Source organism: Culex pipiens, chromosome 3 (assembly GCF_016801865.2).
Source record: "Culex pipiens pallens isolate TS chromosome 3, TS_CPP_V2, whole genome shotgun sequence".
Taxonomy (NCBI): domain Eukaryota; kingdom Metazoa; phylum Arthropoda; class Insecta; order Diptera; family Culicidae; genus Culex; species Culex pipiens.
In genome coordinates, this window is record NC_068939.1 from 54,379,278 (window position 1) to 54,399,016 (window position 19,739).

Consider the following 19,739-nt stretch of genomic DNA (forward strand, 5'->3'; position numbering starts at 1 on the left):
TTCGAGTGCGGCCTCGAAAAACCCGCGAAGCTCATCTACCGGCAGAGTGCAGAAAGGTAAACACACCAACGCTGCATCGACCGCCATCGCGCACGGGAGCGTGCCCAGTGACGTCATCGATGAATCGCTATTACACGTGTGTCCACGTGAGTCCCCTGTACGGACGAGACAATCCACCCGGGCATCCGGGAGCACTTCCGGCCAGCAGCAGCAGCAGCAGTCCACAAGCACCACGACGACAACCACTTTCAACGTTCCCACCAGAAACGAATTTGAGATTCTGAGTGGAGAAGAAAACAACACCGACAGTGACAGCAGCAATGCTAGCGACGACGATTACGATGATGAACTTGCGCGCAAGCAAGAAAAGAAGAAAAAATGCAACTCTCCGAAGGAACGACGTCCACCTCCAATTTTTGTTTTGGAAACGTTGGCAGACGATATTGACGAGTTGCTTGAGGGACTCCAATATTGTCTGAAAATAAGTAAAACTTCTGTGCAAGTTATTACGCACAATAAACAGAATTTCGACCTGGTGGTGAAGAAGTTGAAGTTGCGAAACTTCAAATTCTTCACATTTGATCCTGCAGAGAAGGTCCTTGTGAAGATCGTCCTTCTGGGATATCCGGACCGCCCGATCTCCGACCTGGAAGAACACCTGTCGGGCATCAAGGTTAAGCCTCGAGAGGTTAAGGTGCTCTCGAAATCGACAACAGTGACAGGTACGTACACATTGTACCTCCTGTACTTCGATCATGGGTCCGTCAAAATCCAGGACCTACGGCGGATCAAAGCACTGGACGGCTTCTTCGTGACGTGGCGATTCTACACGAAGAATCCGACCGACGCAGCGCAATGCCACCGCTGTCAAAAATTCGGACACGGTTCAAGAAACTGTAATCTTCCGCCCCGGTGCGTAAAGTGCGGTGAGACCCACTTCACCGAAAGGTGCAATCTTCCGCGGAAAGACCAGCTGGGGGAAAACGCCCAGCAGCACAAAGCGCGCGTCAAGTGCGCGAACTGTGGTGGAAACCACACGGCAAATTTCCGTGGCTGTGCCGCGCGGAAAAAGTACCTTGAGGAGCAGGACAAGAAGAAGAAAGCGCCAGCGTCCCGCCAACCTCCGAAGACTTCGAGCTCGAACGCTGCAGCAGCTGGCGGCGGAGCGGTTCCATCGACCAACCCAGCGTTCCCTCCCGGTTGGGGAGGTTCGTACGCTAGAGTAGCCGCTTCTGGGAGCGGTACTTCACCGGGACAAGCAGACGTCACCGGAGATGACCTCTTCACGCTTCCCGAGTTTTTCGCTCTTGCTGGAGAGATGCTCACGCGCTTTCGTGCCTGCCGGAACAAGGCAGAACAATTCCAAGCTCTTAGTGAGCTGATGATGAATTATATCTACAACGGATAAGCTGCCTAGTGCAGCGCAGTTTTTTCGACGTCAACAGACAAAACAAATTGTGATCTAGTTTTAAGCTTTTCTATTTCTATCCTTTTCCTTAGCAAATTTCGAAGGTTTTTTTTTAAATAATGTTTCCTTCTCTTGGCAAATCCATTGTTAGAATATCCAATTACATCTAAATGAATTATAGTACAAATCATAGTTGAAAGGTACCGTAAAACGGGGTGACTTTGATAGCCGGGGTGACTTTGATAGGTTTGCGATTTTTCCGCAAAATGAAGAGTACATTTAAAATACGTAAGGAATGGTTCAGAAACATACTGACCGTGGTAGAGAAGTGTTCAAAGTACCTCAAGAAGAACTTTTCATAAATTTTTGAAAGGTTTATAAAGTTAGTTAACTATAGTTAAGAAAATGTTGATGGAAGGCATTTTCAGATTCTTTGGACAATTTTCCACTAGGAGAAGGTTAAATAAGTTTGTAAATAATAAATAATATGTGTTTTTGAAACACAGTTAAAAAAAACTCTAAATTTGTAGGCATTTTCAGTTGAACAAATTTCATGTAAAATGTGAAAACTTGTGTTTCGTGCTTCGAATTCAGTATAAAATGCAATATAAATCGATAATTTTATAAACAAAACTAGTTTTAACAAATTTCATGCAAAATGTCGGAATTTTACAATTTTACCAAAAAATTATATGTATTTTGTAAAAAAGCTTAAAAACTTAGTTAACTTAACATAAACATTGATGTTTTTTCTTACAAACTATATCAGCTACTTTAGTGATGGTACATTTAACGTACTAATAAAGTTTGAACATCTTAAATATGATTTTAACAAGAAAAACTATGACTATCAAAGTCACCCCGGAATTAAAACTAAGAATTTTTAACGTAACTATTTTTCTAAACACTATTGAAAAAACTTTTTTTTCCAAAATAGTGCATGGACTTTGTGTGGCCTACCCCAGTACATGTTTTAAAAATAATAATCTTGAGAAAAACCTTACCTGTTGGAAAATATTCAAAAAACAAATTGAAATCCTATCAAAGTCACCCCGGTTTACGGTACTCCAAAACTCTATTAGGTTATAAAAATTACGATATTGTGAATTGATTATTTACTAATAAAAACTAATTGAATTGAATTAAACTTAGTTAAAAAAAGTACTATTTTTTCTAATGAAACATTGAAAAAAACCTTACGAATGGTCAATTTGAATTTATCATTTCCAGAGTTTTTTTTAAGATCCTATAAGGTATTGTGTTGCATATGTTTATAGGACCTACTAATAAAAAACTCTAGATTTCAATTTGCACACTTTCAGGCTGAATTTTGTGAGGAACACTTTGACTATCAATGTCACCCGGTTCATAAAACAACAATTTTTAACAAATTTATTTTCTGAAACACTATAGAAATTTTATTTGAAAAACGTAGATGAACATTGTGAGCCTTCCCAAGTACATGTTTTAAAAATATAAATGTTGAGAAAAGTCTTACCGGATCAATAATATTTGAAAAATAAATTGAAATCCTATCAATGTCACCCCGGTTTACGGTACACATTTATTCGAAAAAGTGCACCGCTTTCGAATAATACCCACTTCGTTTCTGAAATTTTTAACGTTTAGGTCACTTAAAAAATAGGTTTAGTAAATGATTTTTTTTGTATTTTTAGGAGAGACATACCATTCTCCATTTTTCTTGAGTCTTTTGTAATATCTTGGGCTATTTCCTTAAACATTTTGAACGAAAAAAAATCTTGACATCCCAACAAATTAAAAATCAAAAATCTCATAGAAGTAGAGTGTTTTTTTCTTTCAGCATATTTTTTTAAGAAAGCCCGTCCAATTTCCCACAAGTTTGTCTTTGACCACTTTTTGATAAGATGCAACGGCTTCGATATACAGTAAGTTTTCAATTACGAAATAAAAACAAATTAAATAACTTACGCCCTTCTCAAATTATATTTTCGAGTGATATTGGCTCCATATACACACAAATTACTTATATAAGCCTTTGATAATATGTCTACAAAGTTTCATTTAAATCGGAGAGTGTCGGGTACTAAAGTACCAGAAAAATTTCGATTTGAGCTGGAATTGCTCTTAATTGAACAGAAACAATAAAAATTAAGTTTTTCAAGTGTCACCAAATCAGCGCTGCACTCAATTTTCAAAAAACGATATCTCGGGAACTGATGATCTGATTTTCAATGTCAACAACATTAATCTTGTATGAAATTTGGTGATCCATAAAAAAAAATATTTTTAAGATTTTAAACTCAAGAACAACTTTCCAATAGATCGTAATGTTGATATTTTGGCCTTTTTCAAAATGTAAGTCTTAATTTCTAGAATAACTTTTCAAAACAACCTATGAGTCATGGGTTTCCTAAGCAGATAGAACCTTTGATAATTTATTCTAGATTTTTAAATTTTTAATTTTGTGGTGACCATAACTTTCAGAATTAACGGCATCTAAAATTGAGGTGTAGTTTGGGTGACACATAAAACAATCAAAATTATTTTTTTTATATTAATATATTAATATACTAATATACTATAAGTGGCTATATCTGAAGATTTAATAGACCAATCTTGAATGTTTTTCTCAGCTTTTGAAAAACTGTGTATTTTCTCAAAATCGAAATCAGCCGATTTCGTTGAAAATTGCTTACCGTAAACTGGGGTCAATCGGGACACATGGGGCGAATTGGGACAGCAGTTTTAACCATGTTGGAGCACAATATTTTGATTTTTCTGGTTGGTTTCGGTTAGAACAGACTCAGGCCAACAAAATGTGTACATCCATTTCCAAATATAAAAGCTTTAAGTGCTCTAAAAACTGCTGTCCCTATTCAGACTGTAGTCCCGATTCACCCCAGATGACGGTAGTTGTTCTTTCTGAAAACTGCTACATTTGTCATCCTCTGTTCAAGCTGTGTTGTAAATTGTTTTGAACCGTTTGACCCATTTTCAGATGCAGTAAACATACATTATGCAGTCAAAAATTCAGCAAATTGTATAACGAGAAGAACAAACCGAAGGGCAAAAAACGCAACGAAAATAAACTTCCATTAGTGAAATGTGCTTAAAGCTTCGCTGATACACCACCACCACCACCACCACCAAACAGTTTGTGGCTGCAGCAATCTGGTACGAGCTTTTCCTAATTGCACGCCTGGTGATGGTGGCGGACGGATGGCAACGAGGCGGGAAATTGAAAGTAATTGAAATCGTTGACTTTGTTTCGGGTGGTCTCCCCGTGCTGCAGAAGTCGCATAAATATTTACTGCGGGGATCGTTTTTATTTTTCGTTCTCCCTTTTCGGGTGATTACATTTTATGAAGTTTTAATTATGGCTCAAAAACATTAGCAACGCTTCATTGCAGCAGAGTGGCGGAATCGCCATTACTCTAACTAGCGCCATCGGTAAGATGTCAACCGTAACTTTGCTAATTGAATTCGCATTCCGCTTGTGACACATAAACCAACGTGAAAATGGCGCACCTTAATCGAACACCACACTAAGCTCTAGGGGGGCTCACAATGCCATTAATCAAGCCCGTTAGTCAACTAATAAGGACGCGCGTATGACAGTACTCGCGTATACATTGAACGCCACGATTTGCCGGCAACGGCAGCAACGAGCCAATAAGTAACTGGTGGTGTTTCAATAATGCACTGCATGACACTCGTTCTGGATGCGCGATGGGAGGTTAATGCTCATAACTTCCCCTGAACACTGAATATTCTGCTTCTATCTTACAAGCAGAAGATTCAAGGATCAAGTCCTGGTCGATTACCAATGAAATCAAATGGGATTCAAAGTCGCACTTTAGGATTTTTGGCCATATATATTTTGTGTCTCAGTGTAGATATTCTGTAGCCTTCTCACCTGATCCCACTAGTCACGTATTCCGAGGGGGTGTTGCAACAACCCACACTCACTCATACTAAACATCAACCCGTATTGCATACATTATTGGCCGGCATTTAGCGGTGATCTAATTGAGCACCACAATGTTCATCAGTTCTCATTAATACGTGCCTCAAAGCCCCGCGGTGAGCGCGATGTGATCGTTGGTGTTTTGCTGATGACGGGAAAATATTGATGGCCGCACGAGTGAAACTGATCCACTAATTTAATATAAGCAAGCTCTATGACGGGAGGCTTATATGCCATCGAGACCCGTCAAGCGCTTAATTCTAAATAATTTATTCTCATGTACCGTAAACTGGGGTGACTTTGATAGCCCGGGGTGACTTTGATAGGTTTTTCAAATGTCCGTCAAATTTATATCGAAACATTTTTGAGAATTTTGAGTATGTAAGCATGAAGGGATAGCTAATTATCGAACATATATGCATAAATGAGACTGTTACATTGGATGTATCAAAATTAGTGGCCAAATCAAATTTCTATCAATGTCACCCCGGGCTATCAAAGTTACCCCAGTTTACGGTATGTCGAAACTGTTAGGTGGTCGCAGTATAGCGGGTATTGGAGTTATTGAAAATAAACGTATTAATTTGTATTGGAACATTATTTTTACAACTGAAAGGCGGCTACCAAAAAACATCTTCAAAGAATCTACAAGAACTCAATTGACCAAACAGTTTTCCTTTCATTTTACCCACAACAAACATGCTGCCATTCCAATGCAATTTCAAGGTTACTTGCCCATGCGAAACAGGTTTGTTCGGTGCAACCGTTTACAGGTGCTGCTCCGAGTCCGGCACATTCACTGACTCGTACACTCACAACCCGCCCATTCATTGCCACTGCACTGTACGTGTGCCTCACGAGGCGAGTTCATTGAGAGATTGCCAATTACGCGAGAGCATAAACGAAAGTGCGCTGTACTCTGTCCCGAGGGCGCTTGTTGAACTTGATTGATGATGCTGTGTTACGGAAAATTTGTTCAAATTGGATTGATTTAAATTGAATTGCATTTTAAAGTTTATAGAAACTGTTACACGGAAAAAAAAGGTTTCCGAAAATCATGCAAATCGTACCATGAAATCGTGAATATCGCGATTTTTGCTTTACGAATTTTTGAACTATGCATAATGGGCACGAATTATCCAGGAATCGTGAATAAATATGCATGACTTTCCATGACCGATTTCACTCGTAAACGTGAATAATATTCATGATTTCATGAAATGGATGCATGAAGTCGTGAAAAATATTCACGATTTTATGAATAAAAATTCATGATTACGATCAAAAAAATATACCTCGTGAATTAAAATTCATGATTTCATGCATAAAATTCATGAAATCATGAATTTTTATGCATGACTTCGTGCACAAAATTCATGAAATCTCGTATTATTTTTACGATTTGTAAATGAAGGAGTAAAAATATTCGCGATTTCATGCTCACAATTCATGAAAAAATGTAAAAAAATCATGAAATCGTGAATTTTATTCATGAATTCGTGCACAAAATTCATGAGTTCTGGAGTATTTTTTATGATTTATTTTTGAAGGCGTAAAAAAATTCGTGAAATCATGTATAAACTTCATGAAATCATGCATAAATTTCATGAATTCGTGATTTTTTTTTATGAAATCATGAATTTAATTCACGTTTACGAGTGTATTCGGGCATGTCTAATCATGCATATTTATTCACGGCTCCTGGCTTATTCGTGCCCAATATGCATAGTTCAAAAATTCGTAAAGTAAAACTCGTAATATTCACGATTTCATGGTACGATTTTCACAATTTCCGGATTACTTTTTCTGTACATTTATCGTGCCACTGGGGGCACATACCGGAATTGACAAGGAATCCTGTTTTGTGAAAAAAAAAACGGAGCACATTTTATGTGATTCCAATGTACTATGGCCCCACCTGGCCACTATGGAACCGGTCACCGGTTACCGGTGGTCACTGAAGACATTTCGGAATGTGCAAGAACCCTGTCTTGTGACATATTAAAATTCATGAAATTTAAACTGTGGCCATTTTATGTGATGCCAATGTACTCTGGCCCCACCTGGCCACTATGGAACCGGTCACCGATTACCGGTGGTCACTGGGGACATTTCGGAATGTGCAAGGAACCCTGTCATGTGACATATCAAAATTCATGAAATTCAAATCTTTGGCCATTTTATGTGATGCCAATGTAATCTGGCCCCACCTGGCCACTTTGGAACCGGTCACCGATTACCGGTGGTCACTGGGGACATATCGGAATATGCAAGGAACCCTGTCTTGTGACATATCAAAATTAATTAAATTTAAAACTGAGGCCATTTAATGTGATGCCAATGTAATCTGGCCCCACCTGGCCACTTTGGAACCGGTCACCGATTACCGGTGGTCACTGGGGACATTTCGGAATGTGCAAGGAACCCTGTCATGTGACATATCAAAATTCATGAAATTCAAATCTTTGGCCATTTTATGTGATGCCAATGAAATCTGGCCCCACCTGGCCACTTTGGAACCGGGTACCGGTTACCGGTGGTCACTGGGGACATTTCGGAATGTGCAAGGAACCCTGTCTTGTGACATATCAAAATTCATTAAATTTAAAACTGTGGCCATTGTATGTGATGCCAAAGCACTCTGGCCCCACTTGGCCACATTGGAACCGGTCACCGGTTACCGGTGGTCACTGGGGACATTTCGGAATGTGCAAGAAACCCTGCCTTGTGACATATTAAAATTCATGAAATTCAAATCTTTGGCCATTTTATGTGATGCCAATGTAATTTGGCCCCACCTGGCCACTTTGGAACCGGTCACTGGTTACCGGTGGTCACTGGGGACATTTCGGAATGTGCAAGGAACCCTGTCATGTGACATATCAAAATTCATGAAATTCAAATCTTTGGCCATTTTATGTGATGCCAATGTAATCTGGCCCCACCTGGCCTTTTTGGAACCGGTCACCGGTTACCGGTGGTCACTGGGGACATTTCGGAATGTGCAAGGAACCCTGTCATGTGACATATCAAAATTCATGAAATTTAAAACTGTAGCCATTGTATGTGATGCCAATGTACTCTGGCTCCATCTGGCCACCTTGGAACCGATTACCGGTCACTGCGGAAGAATTCTGAATTTACAACGGTCCCAGTTATGTGATGTTCAAAAATGCTTTAAATAAATTAAAAATACAATCATAAATTTAGTAAAACCAACATTCAAAAACTTGACATGAGCATTTCGGAAACGTTAATTGGGTACCGATCGTTACTATACAAAAATACAACGAAAACATAAATTAAATACAAAAAGACCTAAGGGATTTCTTGTACAGTCCAGACTCGATTGTCTGATGAACTTATAATAGAATAATCGATAATTCGTATAATAAAGCCATATTTTTTTTGTCTCATTAATAACTCCAATTACAATAAAGTGATTGATTACAATAAAAGGATTTATTTTTGTAAATGCAGATGATCAAACACTTTAATTTGACGCAAATAGAGTCATAGAGAGTTGAATTGAAAATTAAAAAAAAATACCGAAATTCTTTAAATACTCAACAAAATAAAAAACTTTAAAAACTTAAATACTTTAAATACTTTAAATTCTTTAAATATTTTTAATACTTTAAATACTTTAAATACTTTAAATAATTTAAATACTTTAAATACTTTAAATACTTTAAATACTTTAAATACTTTAAATACTTTAAATACTTTAAATACTTGAAATACTTAAAATACTTAAAATACTTTAAATACTTTAAATACTTTGAATACTTTAAATACTTTGAATACTTTAAATACTTTAAATACTTTAAATACTTTAAATACTTTAAATACTTTAAATACTTTAAATAATTTAAATACTTTAAATACTTTAAATACTTTAAATACTTTAAATACTTTAAATACTTTGAATACTTTAAATACTTTAAATACTTTAAATACTTTAAATACTTTAAATACTTTAAATACTTTAAATACTTTAAATACTTTAAATACTTTAAATTATTTGAATTCTTTAAATACTTTAAATACTTTAAATACATTAAATACTTTAAATACTTTAAATACTTTAAATACTGTAGATACTTTAAAAACTTTAAGTACTTTAAATACTTTAAATACTTTAAATACTTTAAATACTTTAAATTCTTTAAATATTTAAAATACTTTAAATACTTTAAATACTTTAAATAATTTAAATACTTTAAATACTTTAAATACTTTAAATACTTTAAATACTTTAAATACTTTAAATACTTTAAATACTTTAAATACTTTAAATACTTTAAATACTTTAAATACTTTAAATACTTGAAATACTTTAAATACTTTAAATACTTTAAATACTTTAAATACTTTAAATACTTTAAATACTTTAAATACTTTAAATACTTTAAATACTTTAAATACTTTGAATACTTTAAATACTTTAAATACTTTAAATACTTTAAATTCTTTAAATACTTTAAATACTTTAAATACTTTAAATACTTAAAATACTTTAAATACTTTAAATACTTTAAATACTTTAAATATTTTAAATACTTTAAATACTTTAAATACTTTAAATACTTTAAATACTTTAAATACTTTAAATACTTTAAATTCTTTAAATATTTTAAATACTTTAAATACTTTAAATACTTTAAAAAATTTAAATACTTTAAATACTTTAAATACTTTAAATACTTTAAATACTTTAAATACTTTAAATACTTTAAATACTTTGAATACTTTTAATACTTTAAATACTTAAAATTCTTAAAATATTTTAAATACTTTAAATACTTTAAATAATTTAAATACTTTAAATACTTTAAATACTTTAAATACTTTAAATACTTTAAATACTTTAAATACTTTAAATATTTTAAATACTTTAAATACTTTAAATACTTTAAATACTTTAAATACTTTAAATACTTTAAATACTTTAAATACTTTAAATACTTTAAAAACTTTAAATACTTTAAATACTTTAAATACTTTAAATACTTTAAATACTTTAAATACTTTAAATACTTTAAATACTTTAAATACTTTAAATACTTTAAATACTTTAAATACTTTAAATACTTTAAATACTTTAAATACTTTGAATACTTTAAATACTTTAAATTCTTTAAATACTTTAAATACTTTAAATAATTTAAATACTTAAAATACTTTAAATACTTTAAATACTTTAAATACTTTAAATACTTTAAATACTTTAAATACTTTAAATACTTTAAATACTTTAAATACTTTAAATACTTTAAATACTTTAAATACTTTAAATAATTTAAATACTTTAAATACTTTAAATACTTTAAAAACTTTAAAAACTTTAAATACTTTAAATACTTTAAATACTTTAAATACTTTAAATACTTTAAATTCTTTAAATACTTTAAATACTTTCAATAATTTAAATACTTTTAATACATTAAATACTTTAAATACTTTAAATACTTTAAATACTTTAAATACTTTAAATACTTTAAATACTTTAAATACTTTAAATACTTTAAATACTTTAAATACTTTAAATACTTTAAATACTTTAAATACTTTAAATACTTAGAAACTTTAAATAATTATAATACTTAAAATACTGAAAAAACTTAAAATACTTAATATACTTAAAATACTCAAAATACTTGAAATACTTGAAATACTTTAAATACTTAAAATACTTTAAGCACTTTTAATATATAAAATACTTTAAATACTTTAAATACTTCAAATACTATAAATACTTTGAATACTTTAAATACTTTAGATACTTGAAATAATTAAAATACTTTAAATACTTGAAATACTTAAAATACTTAAAATACTTAAAATACTTAAAATATTTTAAATACTTAAAATACTTAAAATACTTAAAATACTTAAAATACTTAAAATACTTAAAATACTTAAAATACTTAAAATACTTGAAATACTTAAAATACTTAAAATACTTAAAATACTTAAAATACTTAAAATACTTAAAAAACTTAAAATACTTAAAATACTTAAAATACTTAAAATACTTAAAATACTTAAAATACTTTAAATACTTTAAATACTTTAAATACTTTAAATACTTTAAATACTTTAAATACTTTAAATACTTTAAATACTTTAAATACTTTAAATACTTTAAATACTTTAAATACTTTAAATACTTTAAATACTTTAAATACTTTAAATACTTTAAATACTTTAAATACTTTAAATACTTTAAATACTTTAAATACTTAAAATACTTTAAATACTTAAAATTATTAAAATTCTTTAAATACTTTAAATATGTTAAAAACTTAAAAATACTTAAAATATTTCAAGTTCTTGAAATATTAAAATACCTATAAAAAATTAATTGCTCAAAATTATTTAAATGCTTAACAAACTTTAAACACTTCAATTATTTCAAATACTTGAAATACTTGAAAACTTTAAAAACATTTAATATTAAAATACCTGAACAAATGAATATACTTAAAAAATAAATATTTCAAATACTTAAAATATTTTTAATACTTACAATATTAAAATACCTGGAAAAAATTAAATGCTTAAAATTATTTCAACACTCAACAAACTCTAAACACTTGAAATATTTAAAATACTTGAAATACTTAGATACTTTTAAAAGTCACAATATTAACATACCTGTTAAAATAAAAATTCCTAAATTCATTAGCATACTTAACATACCTAAAAATAATAATATTTCAAAAAACTTAAAAGTCTTTACAAAATTAAAGTACCTAAGAAAATTGAAATGCTGAAAATTATTAAAATACGTTATTAACTTCAAATACTTTAAATATGTTAAATACTTTAAAATAATATGCTTACAATATTAAAATCATTAAAATTATTAACATACTTTACCTATGTCCCCATTTCTAGCTCAAAACAAAGCACCGAAATGTCACTCAGCGCATCCACGAGAACCGATAAAAAAACGGGATTTTTTCGTTTCCTAAACCAAAACAAACCTCACTGTCTGTCACACGTGTAGAATGCTCCGGCAATTGACAGAAAACCGAGATCCCTACGAGTCCACGACCAAGAAACTGTCACACGCGGAGATAAAACACGGGAACTGTCTTATGGACCATGTTCCCCTTGATTCGACAATCGAAACAAACCGGGAACTGTTCTGTCTCTTACCTTGTTACTCCTCCTGCCGCTCGGCCCTCCTTCTGCCGCCTGGTCCTCCTCCCGCGCTCGGTTCTCCTACTGCCACTCGGTCCTCCTCCTGCAGCTCGGTCCTCTTCCTGCTAGCCCTTGGCTCCGTTGCCATTTCCAACGGAACGGCCGCAGATCTTTTCCCGGTTCCGGTGGACAGCACCTCCAAATCCCGGGTCCGCAAATCACGGTCACTTTCACCGGCAAACACACCAGGACGCGACAAGTCACAACGCGATTGACTTCGTGGCAAATAAACACGCGGCTGAACTGGCAAGCGAAAAACAAACTTGACAGTTCGAATGAAACTGTTCTTGATTGATCAAGATCACTCGTCATAAACATGGATACAAATTCATAAACCCATGAATGTTATGCACGAATTCATGCATTTTATTCATGAAAACATGTAAACTTTCATGAAATCATGAAAAACATGATTCATAAATTCGCGAATAAAATTTTACGACGTAAAATTTACGCATGCATAAATAATCGTAAAATCATGAATATTTTTCATGAATTCATGAAGTTTAGTCATGACTTCATGAAAATCAGTCATGAAATCATGAATAGTGATATGCATGATTTCATGAAGGAAAATTCATGAATATTCGTAAAAATATTTTTGCCATGAATTAAATTCATAAATTCGTGCATTTTTATGCACGATTTCATGAATAAAATTCATGAAATCATGAAAGGTATCACGAAATCATGCACAAAATTATTCACGAATTCATGAATCGAAATTCACGATTTCTCGCACACTTTTTTTTCCGTGTATCAGACTTTTAAACTTCTAATGTTCTTAAAAGTCGTAGTTGAAAAGTTAAAATCCTCAGAAAATTACACTTATGTTTGAAGTATTGAAAAATAAACTGATTGAACAAAGTGACACTTTCTACTCTACAAACGTCCCAATATCTGCGTTTGGAAAGTTGCAACCATGTCTCATCAAAGCTCGCAACGCCATGCCCCATAAAACCTATCAGGGTGCGTATTAAAAATTTTACACCCTTCCATGAAATCGAAGCAAATTTCATCGCTTGCCGTCGCTGTAATTACCCACGCGCAAGAGTTCATAAAGAAAAGCTCGGAAAAAATAATAATCCCACGTGGATGCAGCAGTAAAACTCTTCGTGCTCTGAATGATACTGCTGCTGACAGAAATACGTAAGGGATCCATGTGTGGGAAATTAAAATCAAAATTGAGAATCGTAAAAAGCGTCACCGTCGGAAAAAACGCCGACCCTAAACCAAGAAGAGTTCGTTGAAGAAAATGTTTAAAGCTCTGGAAGAATTTCCTCCAACGATCTCGCAAGTCTCATCAACCGAAGTGTTGAACATTTGGAGAGCATTTTATCGACTCTCCTGACCGTATCTGCCCCGGTTAACAGTCAGGTGAAACATGGCTTCTGCGGACCCGGCAGACAAATATTGACCGGATTCGGATGAAATCCTAACCTCACAATAAATTTGGACGTTAATGGCGATGCTGACGTGGCTGGTTTAGTACGTAAGATTTTCGATTTTTCTTTTTGGGATTGTATAGGATTCAATTCGTTGAACGTGGTCCTTAAGAGATTAAAGACATCGAGTTGCTGCTCCTACCTTAAAGATAACAATTTAAAAAAAAACACACTAAAAGCTCAACTCCAACACTCAACACAAACCCGGAATCAGCCATCCAAAAGGGCCAACCTGTATTTTGGTACCATTCTCTGTTCCCTTCGAAAATCCAAATCATGCATGAAGAGATTTCCCCGATTTAGATTTCCGCCAGTTCCACCGACTGTATAACGTAACACAAACAGACACAAAAAAAAGCGCTGAGGTGGTCAAATTTTCGTCAACGGTGCGTGTTTCACAGCCGAACCGCGCAGAAGGGGAAGCTTTTTCCTAACTTTTGAGGCGGCACGTAGTATAAAGTTCACGGCTGACTAGCGCTCCACAATTGGCCCTCTCCCCAAAGTATTGTGTTCTCCAATTTACGGCTTCTTTGGTGTTCCACCCACTACCTTGGTAGCACTATAAAATACTACCACCAGTCTGACGGGCTCCCTGGCGGAGCGTAGTTCTATATGAACGGGAAGTGAATGAATTTTAGAAGAAATGTCCCCAAGAAGGTGCGCGAGGGAAAAAATCAATTTTTATTGCTTCCGGCTCCAATTTCCGAAGTCCCTCCGCCCTCTCAGCGGTGATTAGGGTTACGCGACTGGCGCGAGATAGTGGGTTAAATAGATATGTGATATGGACAAAATTACACTTTTAGAATCAGCCTAAATTTCTAAATTTTAATGTAGTTAACAAGATTTAAAACTTTGTGGATTCCCCTCTTAAACAGAGAGCTTTAATCTCACTGTTCCAAGTTTAAAGAAAGAAAGACCCACTATTTTAGCTGGGAACATGCCAACCCAGACGACCTCATCCATGGTCCCTCCCAAATCGCGTTTCGTAAAACTGCTTCCAACGTACCGTTCTATAAAAGCGAGCAGCGTGCTGGTGTAGAGTATGCAACCAGCAGAGCACATCCTAACCCACAAAGGAGCCGTTTTCCACGCTCCTGGATCGTATTCAAATCTTGGCTCAAATCGCAGGTGTAAAATTGAACCATTTATTGGCCACCAGGTATCTCGGTACATCGCTTGAATTTTATACGGGGCAAATTGAGCGCGATGACGTGACTGGAAAACGAGTTGCAAATCTTTAAATTTAGCTTCAATTTTGATTTTCGAAGCAAATTTCTTCACCACAAAACTCGCAACTCATCTCGGCAGCTGAGCGAGTTACGACGACATCTAAGTGGCAAAATTACACCCCAAAATTGGGCCCGTACCAACCCTACGGCTACCCCAATTAATCGAGCCAGAAACCGGTACCGGCATTCAAAACTTCGCCACCACACCAGTGTGGAATGTGTACGTTGACAGTGCATATAAAACCAACTTCTAAATTGAGGCATTTTAGGACCCTGTGCGAGTTTCACCGCGTGGTTGCAGCAATTTGCCTCGCTCGCGCTTCGTAAGAGTCATTAAGTTTTTAATGAACAGACCTCGCGCAGAGGCAACGAGAGCACTCTGCCAAGTGCAAGCTTGGGTCGGAGTTTGAAATACTGGGAAAGGAATAGGTACCCGCGCGTAGTCTAGTCCAGGTCGCGAAGCCATGGAAGTAGTCGCTGGTGTAGTCTTTGAGAGAAACAGCGCAGCATCCTGGTGGACCATCATTGCTAGGGTTGATGGTGCAGATTGTATTTTCTTCTTTTCAGAAACGTTATTTTAAATCAAAACTTAAACCAACTTCAGCTTTGGCTTCGGAAGAATAAGAGTATTTGACTCCGGCTCCAACTACAACTCACAAACAAAGTTGTTGGAATTGAGCCGACTCCAGCTTTGACTCCGACTACAACTTCTGAAGAGCTTGAGCGGTTCTGACTGGTTTCAAAAATATTGACCGACTCTGACTCCACAGCCCTGCAGATTTAAACCATGTGAACATTACAACCACTCCCCCTGGTGCAAATACGATGAACGAGCTGCTGCACTATGTAGGGGAGAGTGGGGAGACTTGATCCCCTTTTTTTGTATCGCACATAACTCTGTCAATTTCTCACAAAACTATGATCTTTTTGCATGAATTGAAAGCTTAAACATTCATCTATGTTTGGCTAATAAGGGTATTTCATCAGATAAACTCTTAGAATAATGCCAAGCGTTTTATAAAAATATTTTAAACCGGCATTTTCAAAATGTTGGGGGTAGTTTGATCCCCCTTTCAACATTTTGAAGAAATCTTAAGCAAAATGTTTCTTATTAATCCAAACTTTTAATTTTCTATAAGATACAGCAATTTCACATTAAACCTGTACGTTTGTGTTCAAAATATAACAAGTTTAGCATGTGAAATATTTAAAAACTTAAAATTTTCTTTTTTAGACCAAAATTGAGCATGTTTACAAAAGCTGGTAATTTTTGTTTACAAAACTTTTGAAAAATGGTTCAAACTGCAGTTAGTTATGCACAACTAAGGGTTTTAGAGTTGATATGTTTATCAAACAATTCATGTATAAAAATATTTTTTTGAATAATTTTTGAGTGTTTTCTATACTTATCAAAACAAAGAAAAAAGATCTCTTGGAAGTTTTTTGCAGCACTTCTTCGAAAAATGTGTGTAACTCAATCTAAACATTTTTTATTTTTTTTTCTTTGTTTTCTACAATGAGTTTTAGTCAATTTCGCACAACTTTCTAGAACAAAGCTAATTGTTTTACCCACATGCTGACGAGATACAGGCTTGGGATCAAGTCTCCCCGGGGATCAAGTCTCCCCACTCTCCCCTACGAGAAGATCCGTGTTAGATCATTATGCAACGCAAATTAAGTATGGCACTTGCGATTTTCAAGTGCTTTCGTGTACGGGCGCTGACTCTAGTAGTAGACTAATATTCGCTTGAAAAATTTGAGCCAGAACAATCCGCGAAAGAACACTGTGGCACTATCTCCTACTAACTAGCATTGTATGGGCTGCAGGTCTTGTGTTTTGGATATCTTAAACATAGAAGGTGTTAGGGTAATTCTCTACCAACTCACACGAAATCGGAAAAAGTTGCCCCGACCCCTCTTCGATTTGCGTGAAACATTGTCCCAAGGGGTAACTTTCGTCCCTGAGTTACGTTTTGCGTTTCTCTTTGTTTCGTCGTCCGTGTCTCTTGCGGGTGACCATGAACGGCCATGATCAACGACGACCAACTTTTTCAAAACTTTTTGTTCGTAAAATCGCGATAACTCGTGATGTTTATACATCAATTTTTTAGTAATTGTCTGCTCTAAAACTTTGTAGAACATAGTTATACTCTAAAAAATAACCCTGCAAAGTAAGAGAAAACACAAAATTTCAAAACGAAAAATTTTGTTCTAAATAAAAAAATGACCCTTCTGGGTCAATGTGAATTCAAAAAGAACATTAAATTTCCCTTAAAATGACATGTTCCAAAATTATTTACAGTCGAGTAACGGAAAATGGCAGAGTTTTTAAAACTTTTTTTGCGTTTTTTTTTTTTTTTTTTTTTTTGGATTGAAAATACGTAATTTCGAAATTTTGATTACGCCATCAAATTGGGCGTCTAATTTTACATAAAAATTCTTTTGACACCAAATTTCTATCTCATCACTGTTTCAGGCTGCAAATTATTGAAAAACACCTCTTTTTAGCATGTACAAAAATGAAACCGCCCCTCCGTCACGAGATATCAAAAAACGGACCTCGGATTCGTGATCAGGGACAAAAGTTACCCCTTAGGACAAAGTTTCACGCAAATCGAAGAGGGGTCGGGGCAACTGCTGTGTGAGTTGGCGGAAAATTACCCATTATTTTTTTTAAATAATAAAAATTATCATATTTAATGAAAAAATAACTATGAGTTCAGCTATTCTTTTAACTATTCATAGTTGTCATGTCGGAGAGTCAGGTTGACCTCCAGTGGACCTACCTTTTTAAGGATAATCAGATAATGTATATTTTGCTATGTAATTCTGAATGAAATCCTGATTTTCAGCAATGTACCTGCAATGAAACAAAGGAAAACTAATTTAAATATGAATAATGAGGTGCATTTAAAACATTTTAAAAATATAAGTTTTAACAATACCTTAAATAAAAAAATAAATAGCAACAGCGCGTTTTAATGTTTGCCCTTGAATAAACCATTAAGGGGCCATACATAAAAATCAGTAAAAATGTCAAAGGTTGATATAAGCAGACATTTAAACTTTTTGTAAATCTGTTTTCAGGGTATTAAAATATACATTTTCATCTATTAACAGAACAAATTTGAGGACATTTGGTTGTATATCTCAACACTGCTTTGACCCGTGTGCATGACGAAGGCCGATTTACAAAAAGTTTTTTTTTAAGATAAAAATATTTATAAGTTTAAGTAGTTCATATAAAAAATCGTTATTTTTTAATTTTTGTATTTTTTAAAAAGCAAAATTTGAAAATCGGGCTTCGTCATGCACACGGGATATGTCTTGAGAGTCTTCACCTCAAATTTCAGCCAATTTGGTCCATCCCATCTCGAGATATCGTGGCACCCGTAAATCAACTCGATGTTTCAAGAAAAACGATCAGAAAGTTTGACAGTCTGCTTTGCGCGTGGCAAAATTTTGGGCTTGAATCGTCTCTTACTCAGTTTAATCATGAAATATATTCATGAAACTTTTAATATATTTTCTGTACAATGAAATTTTGTGATTTTTTAACATGTACCCCTTAATAGAGCACGAAATAACAAACACGTTTTGTTTGGTTGACCGTTCTGTGCATTCTCAAGTTTGGTTGAATTTGGTTGGCGAGGTCCCGAGTTATAATTAAAAATGTTCACGGTAGTCGGGCTTGTACGTGTGTCAAACGCGTTCTGACTTGAAATCCTTTTGACCAGTTGTCGCAATTACATCAACACGAAAATCACGAAAAGGTTGAAACTTCTTTCATATAAAGAGTGACAACAATGCACGGAGTGCATAAACTAAATTTGGGCAAACATTGATTTGGCGTTCTTAACTAAATTTGGCCAAACATTGACGTGTGACAAGATAGCACGAAGACGACGTAATCCAAAATAATCACACAAGATGGCTTAAATAAACATACCTATACGTTAATTACAAGATGAAAGTTACACCATCGCTGGCGTCCGTTGGACAAAACCAACCACCAGGTTTCGTCCAAAATCGTGACCAAGTGATCGATCGTCCATCGGCACTCGAATACTGTCCAAATCAAATCACGTGTCCGCGTTATAGTTCATCCCACAGATACATCTGTAAATGGTTGTGCCAAGTGCAGCACGATGTCTCAAATACCAGCAATTTGCGCTCAACACGAAACCAATGTTTATCCACGCAGAATACAGGGTCGACCCCCCTCTCTGTCTCTCCCTAGCACTGCATACGACAAGTAACGCAAAGGAGAACAAACTCATCATCTACAGCAGCGAGCTATAACACAGCAAAGTGGTTGCTTCACACATCGCTTTTTGCGTGACAGTTTGGGCAATCTTCATGTCATGGGCATTGTGCCAACTCCTGCCTACATTAGCAGCGACTCGACTCTCGACCGAATGTGGCAGCTCTCGGAGGGTTTGGAGAACCGACCACACTAATGATGGAGTACGAAGTTGTGGTGAATAGCTGCCAAG

General features: G+C 34.6%; 1 protein-coding gene across 4 annotated transcripts in view; it reads right to left on the reverse strand.

Annotated features, from left to right (window-relative positions):
- Positions 1-19,739, reverse strand: part of LOC120422291 (putative ferric-chelate reductase 1 homolog) — a 96,766-nt gene that overhangs the window by 38,446 nt on the left and 38,581 nt on the right. The window lies entirely within an intron of this gene.